Raw genomic sequence first — 6000 nt, forward strand, 5'->3', positions numbered from 1 at the left:
CACACACTGCCCACCTGTCTCCATCACGCCTCTGGCCTGGCTGTGCTCGGCGCAACACAGGCCTCCTCCAGCCCGGAGACACCCACCCTTGGAGATGCCGACCAGACACACAGGAAGTGACAGCAGCCCACCAGCCCCAAACCTTCCACGGGGCCCAGTGTGGCTGCCCACTGGTCAGGGCGGCGGCAGGTGGGGCTCACACGCTCAGGCAGCAGGCTCTCCTGGCACATTGCCCACCATGACTGCCACCCTCCCTCAGCCCAGAGGAAGGAAGCAGCGCCCCTTGCTCAGCTGGGGAAACTGAGGATCAGAGAGGCAGAGGGACTTGCCCGGGGACACTCAGCTGGCAGTGGCTGCCCTGGGTCTTCACTAGCCTTTCCCTTCCTGGTCCCCTTTCCTCCCCCCGTCTCTGCTTTGCCCACCTCCTCCCTGCTGCTCAGTGCCCCCGCAGAGAGCACCATAGCTTCATGATTTGAGAATTTTTCAGTTTATCTTCTGTTTGTGTCTGACCTCAGCAAACCTCCTGCAGCGCTCACCCCAGGAGCCCAATCTGAGACCAGGGGCCAGCTTCCCTTTGCCCTCATTCCATGCCAATATCCTACAATGGTCACTGAGCCTGGCGGCGTCTCTGGAATTCACTTCTTTGTTGATCTCACCCCCATGAATTTATTCAGGGTCATCCAGTTCCTGATAATGTGACCCCACGTTTTCCTGACCAACCCCCAGACTTCTGACCCACCCACTCCAGGGCCTGTGTGAGCCTCCATGATGACCCATTAGGTCCTAATGGGGGTGGACAGAGGACGGGCCTTCCTGCCTGGGCTCCTGGGGCCAGAGCTCTGGGGGTGAAAGTGGGAATGGCTCTGTGGTCGGGGCTCTCCCTGGGCTCCAGCTCTGCAGAGGGAGGTGGTGGCAGAGCTGAGGGGGACGATGGGAAACCATGGCCTCAGGGATCACTGTGCTCTGTGTACTGTTCCCAAGTGCAGCCTGGAAACTTCTATCTCCACCCCCACCTCAGCCTGAAACTCTAAACTCACACGTCCAACTGCTACTCAGCAGGTCCACCTGGATGTCTAACTGGTCACCTCAAAACACCACATGAGCATCAAATCCTTAATTTCCCTCCCAAACCTGCTCCTCCTCCCCTCATTCTCCTCCATCCAGGCTGCCCATCACCCAGTCACAGGGGCTGTGAGCCCTGGAGGTGCTGTGGTTCAGCAGAAAGAGCAGGGACCACTGGGGATTGAATCCTGCTTCTGCCTCTTAACTAGCTGTGTGTTGGTAAGAGGGAAAGAGGAGAGGGGTGAGGGAACCCTCTTTTCACATCCCGCATGGAGAAGGCCGCACACAAATGAAAAGAGATTTGGAAAAGTATTAATTTGGGAATATTGAGGGCCAGTGGGAGCCCACCTCTGGTGGAAGGACTACCACCCGCTCAGGCTGTGCTATCCCTTTTATTGAGACTATGGGATAGCCCATAACCTTTAGGCAGGAAATGCCAATAACAGAAATTTACATGAAACAAACAGAGGTGGAGGCTGCTTCAGCTAGCAATGTTTCAACTAAATGGTCAGTGAACTAGCACTGACCTTTCAGAGCAATGAAGGTTGTTGACAATGATCAGTTTCTGGCAGAGGAGTAAGGCTGTGCCCAGATCTTACATAACATGTTCTTGAGCTCTCACATAGGCCACAGACCTGAGCATCTCTTGCCCGCGGGCTCTCTGGGACCTTAGGACACCTGTCATGGTCCAGGGTTGGCCCACACTTTCCCTGACAGCACACAGGGCATCAGGAGCTGCCTTTAGGGTGGGTCTTAGAGGCAAAGGATCCTAAAGGGATAGAGGTGGCCCGAGCCCCATAAGTCCTCCAAACATCCCCTCCTTTTGCACATGGGGAAACTGAGGCCAGAGAAGAAGTGACCTGTTCAAAGACCCAGAGTGGATCAGGAACTGACCTGAGATTTGATCTCAGACATCCTAACGCCCAGCCAGCAGGAGGCAGAGAGCATAATTTTACATCATTCCTGGTAATTTTTTCTTTTGGATGCACAGTCCTGTCACCTCCATTCCAAGCAGACCCCCAGAAAGGAGAGGGAACCCCCCACAGAGGGCCTTACCTGCTGGTTGGGGTCCTTGCCATATCTCAGATCGGTGACATCCTGCTCAAAACAGCGTACTCCAGCTTCCTACCAACCCACCAGTTCCCAAATGCGATGATCTTCTTTATGGGCTGTGGTTTGTACAGGTGGTCCAAGTAGTTGTTGACCTTATAGGAGCTGTTTTCCAACACTTTCACGAGGAGCTCCCTTTTCACCACCCCTAAACCGGTGGGGGAGCCAGCCTCAGAGTTCTCCCCTGGAATCAGACACACTAGTATCAGGAACTGCAGGGGAGGCCAGGGAGGGAGATAGAAGACACAAGACAGGGAGGAAGGGCCAGGGGATCACACTATTGAGCTCTGGTGTCTGTCCCTTCACCAATGTGATTGGAGGATTCCATCATTTTGCTCTTTCCCTTAACGAGCTGTGAATACTTTTCATGTTAATCAATGTTGTGATGGTCAGTGGCTGCCACTGTGTTCCATTATATGAATGGACATCATGTAGTTGACCAAGTCCCTATTATTGGCTGGTCCATAGCTTATCCATTGAAAACAACGGTAGTAAATTGTATTTGTTCATGTTTGCACTGGTGTGTTTCAGAAAGAGATCACAGTTGTTTTAGTCCCCACTGGGTTTCAGACTCTGCTGTGATATCCTATATTATAAAAGACCAGCAACCAAATGGCAGAACGACCGGAACCACTGGAATGACCACAGCCCCTCGCCCCGCGGCCCGCCCCCCGCCCCCGCCCCGCCTAAATCACTGCCTGGCTCCGTGGTGCATATACATTTAGTGCAAGCACAAGAAAATAATTATCAGTCCCTTCTGTCTCTGACCAGAGACCCCAGAGGGCTCTGCTCATCCTGCAGTCAAGGTGTGGAATTCTCCCTCCGTGGCCTGGGGCCTCAGGAGACCTTCCAAATTCGCCAAAAGGGCAACCTAAGCATTAAGGGAATGGCGGCCCTTTGCTGAGGAATGGAGAGAGGCTGGGTGGGGATTTTGTGAAATTGCACTGCCTTGCAGATTAGGTGAGCTTTCAATCTCTCTTTAAAAGCGGCGGCCAAGAGGACCCGCAGGCTGCCAGGAGCAACGGCGAAGGGTAGGCACATTCAAAAACTGAAAAACTTTTAAACAGACAGGAAGATCATCTTGGGAAAATGAGGGCAGAGCCCCGAGATGAAGGCAAAAATCATTCAAGGGCCACCATCCATCTTGATACACGTTTGCAAAGAACACATAAACAACCTCATCTCACGGCACGTGAAATGCAAAACAGTTCTGTTGTGGGTTTTTCTGTGCCATCCTTAAAGTATAATTAGATCCAGCTGGGGGAAAGCTATTAGACCAGCATTAGACCCCACCCCGAGCCCTGCCCAGTGGCCCCCCATCAGGGTGGGGCCGCCGTACCCCACCTGTGCACGAATTCATGCACTGGACCTCTAATTACATACATTCCCTCACTTATTCTGCTTTTGAACTTCATGGTAAACACTCCAATCTCCATTTTAGAACCGATATTGGACCCTGAGGCCTCATCGGCCTTTTCTGGCCCAGCTCTGGCCACATGGAGAGGCCACACAGCGCTTCCAGCTGGTGGCGTCCGATCCATTGAGCCTGGAGCCCGGGATTTGCTCTCTAAGAGGAGGGAACTAGAGAGCACGCTAACCAGCAGGCTCCTTTATGTGTGAGTCTCGAGGCTGATGCTGCACTTAGCACCGCCCTGGAGGAAGCACTACCTGCACACTCACACACAAGCAGGACCCGCTGCTCACACTCACGCTCCCTGTTCCAAGCCTCCTAAGTGTCGTCTGGATTAGGGGGTTTCGCTTACTATTTGCCATCAATGCTGACAGTTTTCAGCTCTGTCAGTGTAGGTGACAGCGCACAGAAACCTGGTCAGTTACAAGGAGATTCTTGTGATCATGAGAAGTTTCTGTCCAGCGAGAACGCAAACGCTTGCTGTCTGAGGTGTGGGTGCCAATGCTCTGCAGGGCACCAGCCCCTATGCCTCCCAGTCCGCGGTCTCCTCCCAGCACCTTCCTTTCATGGACGACACACACGTCTGGGTCCTGCCTTCTCCTCTGACCGCCTGTCATCCTGCTTCTGCTCTCCCTGTGTTACATCAAGGGTCCAGGTGCTCGTGTGTATGTGCGTGTGTGTGAGACTCTCTGTGAGGTGTGACCTGGGAGAGCTGCTCCGTGGAGGGTGTTCAGGAAGCCCTCTCAGGTTGCCCTGTTTTGTGACATCCTCTGAGCACAGGACACAGCCTGAGAGGCAGTCCCTCCATGAGAGCGGGACACCCAGACACGCTGCTGGTTTAGAGAAATCTGTCTGCTCGCCCAGGTAACGGGCCCGAGCTGGAGAGCATCCAATGTGGGTGCAGCCTGGCTTCCCTGGGGCCACGGACCTCTTTCCCTGCTGAGTCAGGACCCGAGGGACCACAGAGATGCCCCCAAGGGACACACATGTACAGTGAGCACACGCACTGCTCAGGGGGAACCCAGCGAGGGTTCCAGGGTGGCATTTGGCTTTGAATGGTTCTCGTCATGTTAACAAATCTCTGGATAGTTACACTTTCAACCCCCTTACCTGGGGGAGCCAGGTGGATCACATAACCATCGCCCACATAGAGGGCCCAGTGCGAGTAGCCAATGCGGGAAATCTCAATCAGGTCTCCAGGTTTGGGCTCTTCACGAAACTGCAAGATGATAGATTTCAGGGAGCTGCAGAGGCCCTGGATGAGAGCCTAGAGATTTGCTTACTGATGCTCACCCCATGGGAATAATGTGTGTGTGTGTGGAGGGGTGTGGGGCGAGGACTCTTGTCCCCTGTGAGGTCCTAAGCATGCTGTAGCATCTAGAGGTTGCCCTGGGAGTAACTGGAAGCCCCATCCCTTCCTGGTCCCCTTTCCTCCCTCCCTGCCTTGCTCACATCCTCCCTGTCATCAGTATCCCTGCCCAGCACACTGCAGCTTCCTGATTTGAGATTTTTCAGTTTATCTTCTGTTTGTGTCTGACCTCAGCAAACCTCCTGCAGCGCTAACCCCAGGAGCCCAATCTGAGACCAGGGGCCAGCTTCCCTTTGCCTCATTCCATGCCCATATCCTACAACTGTCACTTAGCCTGGAGGTTTCTCTGGAATCCACTTCTTTGTTCATCTATCCCCCATGAATTTATTCAGGGCCATCCTGTTCCCGATTATATGATCCCACGTTTTTCTGGTCAACTCCAGACTTCTGTCCCACCCACTTCAGGGCCTGTGTGAGCCTCCATGGTGACTCATTAGGTCCTGACTGGGGTGAGTAGGGGAGGGGCCTTCCTGCCTGGGCTGCTGGGGCCAGAGCTCTGGGGTGAAAGTGGGAATGGCTCTGTGGTCGGGGCTCTCCCTGGGCTCCAGCTCTGCAGAGGGAGGTGGTGGCAGAGCTGAGGGGAACAATGGGAAACCATGGCCTCAGGGATCACTGTGCTCTGTGTACTGGTCCCAAGTGCAGTCCAAAAACTTCTATCTCCACCCCCACTTCAGCCTGAAACTCTAAACTCACACATCCAAATGCTACTCAGTAGATCCACCTGGATGTCTAACTGGTCACCTCAACACCTCACATGAGCATCAAATCCTTAATTTCCCTCCCAAACCTGCTCCTCCTCCCCTCATTCTCCTCCATCCAGGCTGGCATCACCCAGTCACAGGGGCTGTGAGCCGTGGAGGTGCTGTGGTTCAGCAGAAAGAGCAGCGACCACTGGAAATTGAATAATGTTTGTGCCTCTTAACTAGCTGTGTGTTGGTAAGAGGGAAAGAGGAGAGCGGTAAGCCTGTGCCCAGACCTTACATAACATGTTCTTGAGCTCCCACATAGGCCACAGACCTTGAGCATCTCCTGCCTGTGGGCTCTCTGG

This window comes from Plecotus auritus (assembly GCF_963455305.1).
Source record: "Plecotus auritus genome assembly, chromosome: 9".
NCBI classification, from domain to species: Eukaryota; Metazoa; Chordata; class Mammalia; order Chiroptera; family Vespertilionidae; genus Plecotus; species Plecotus auritus.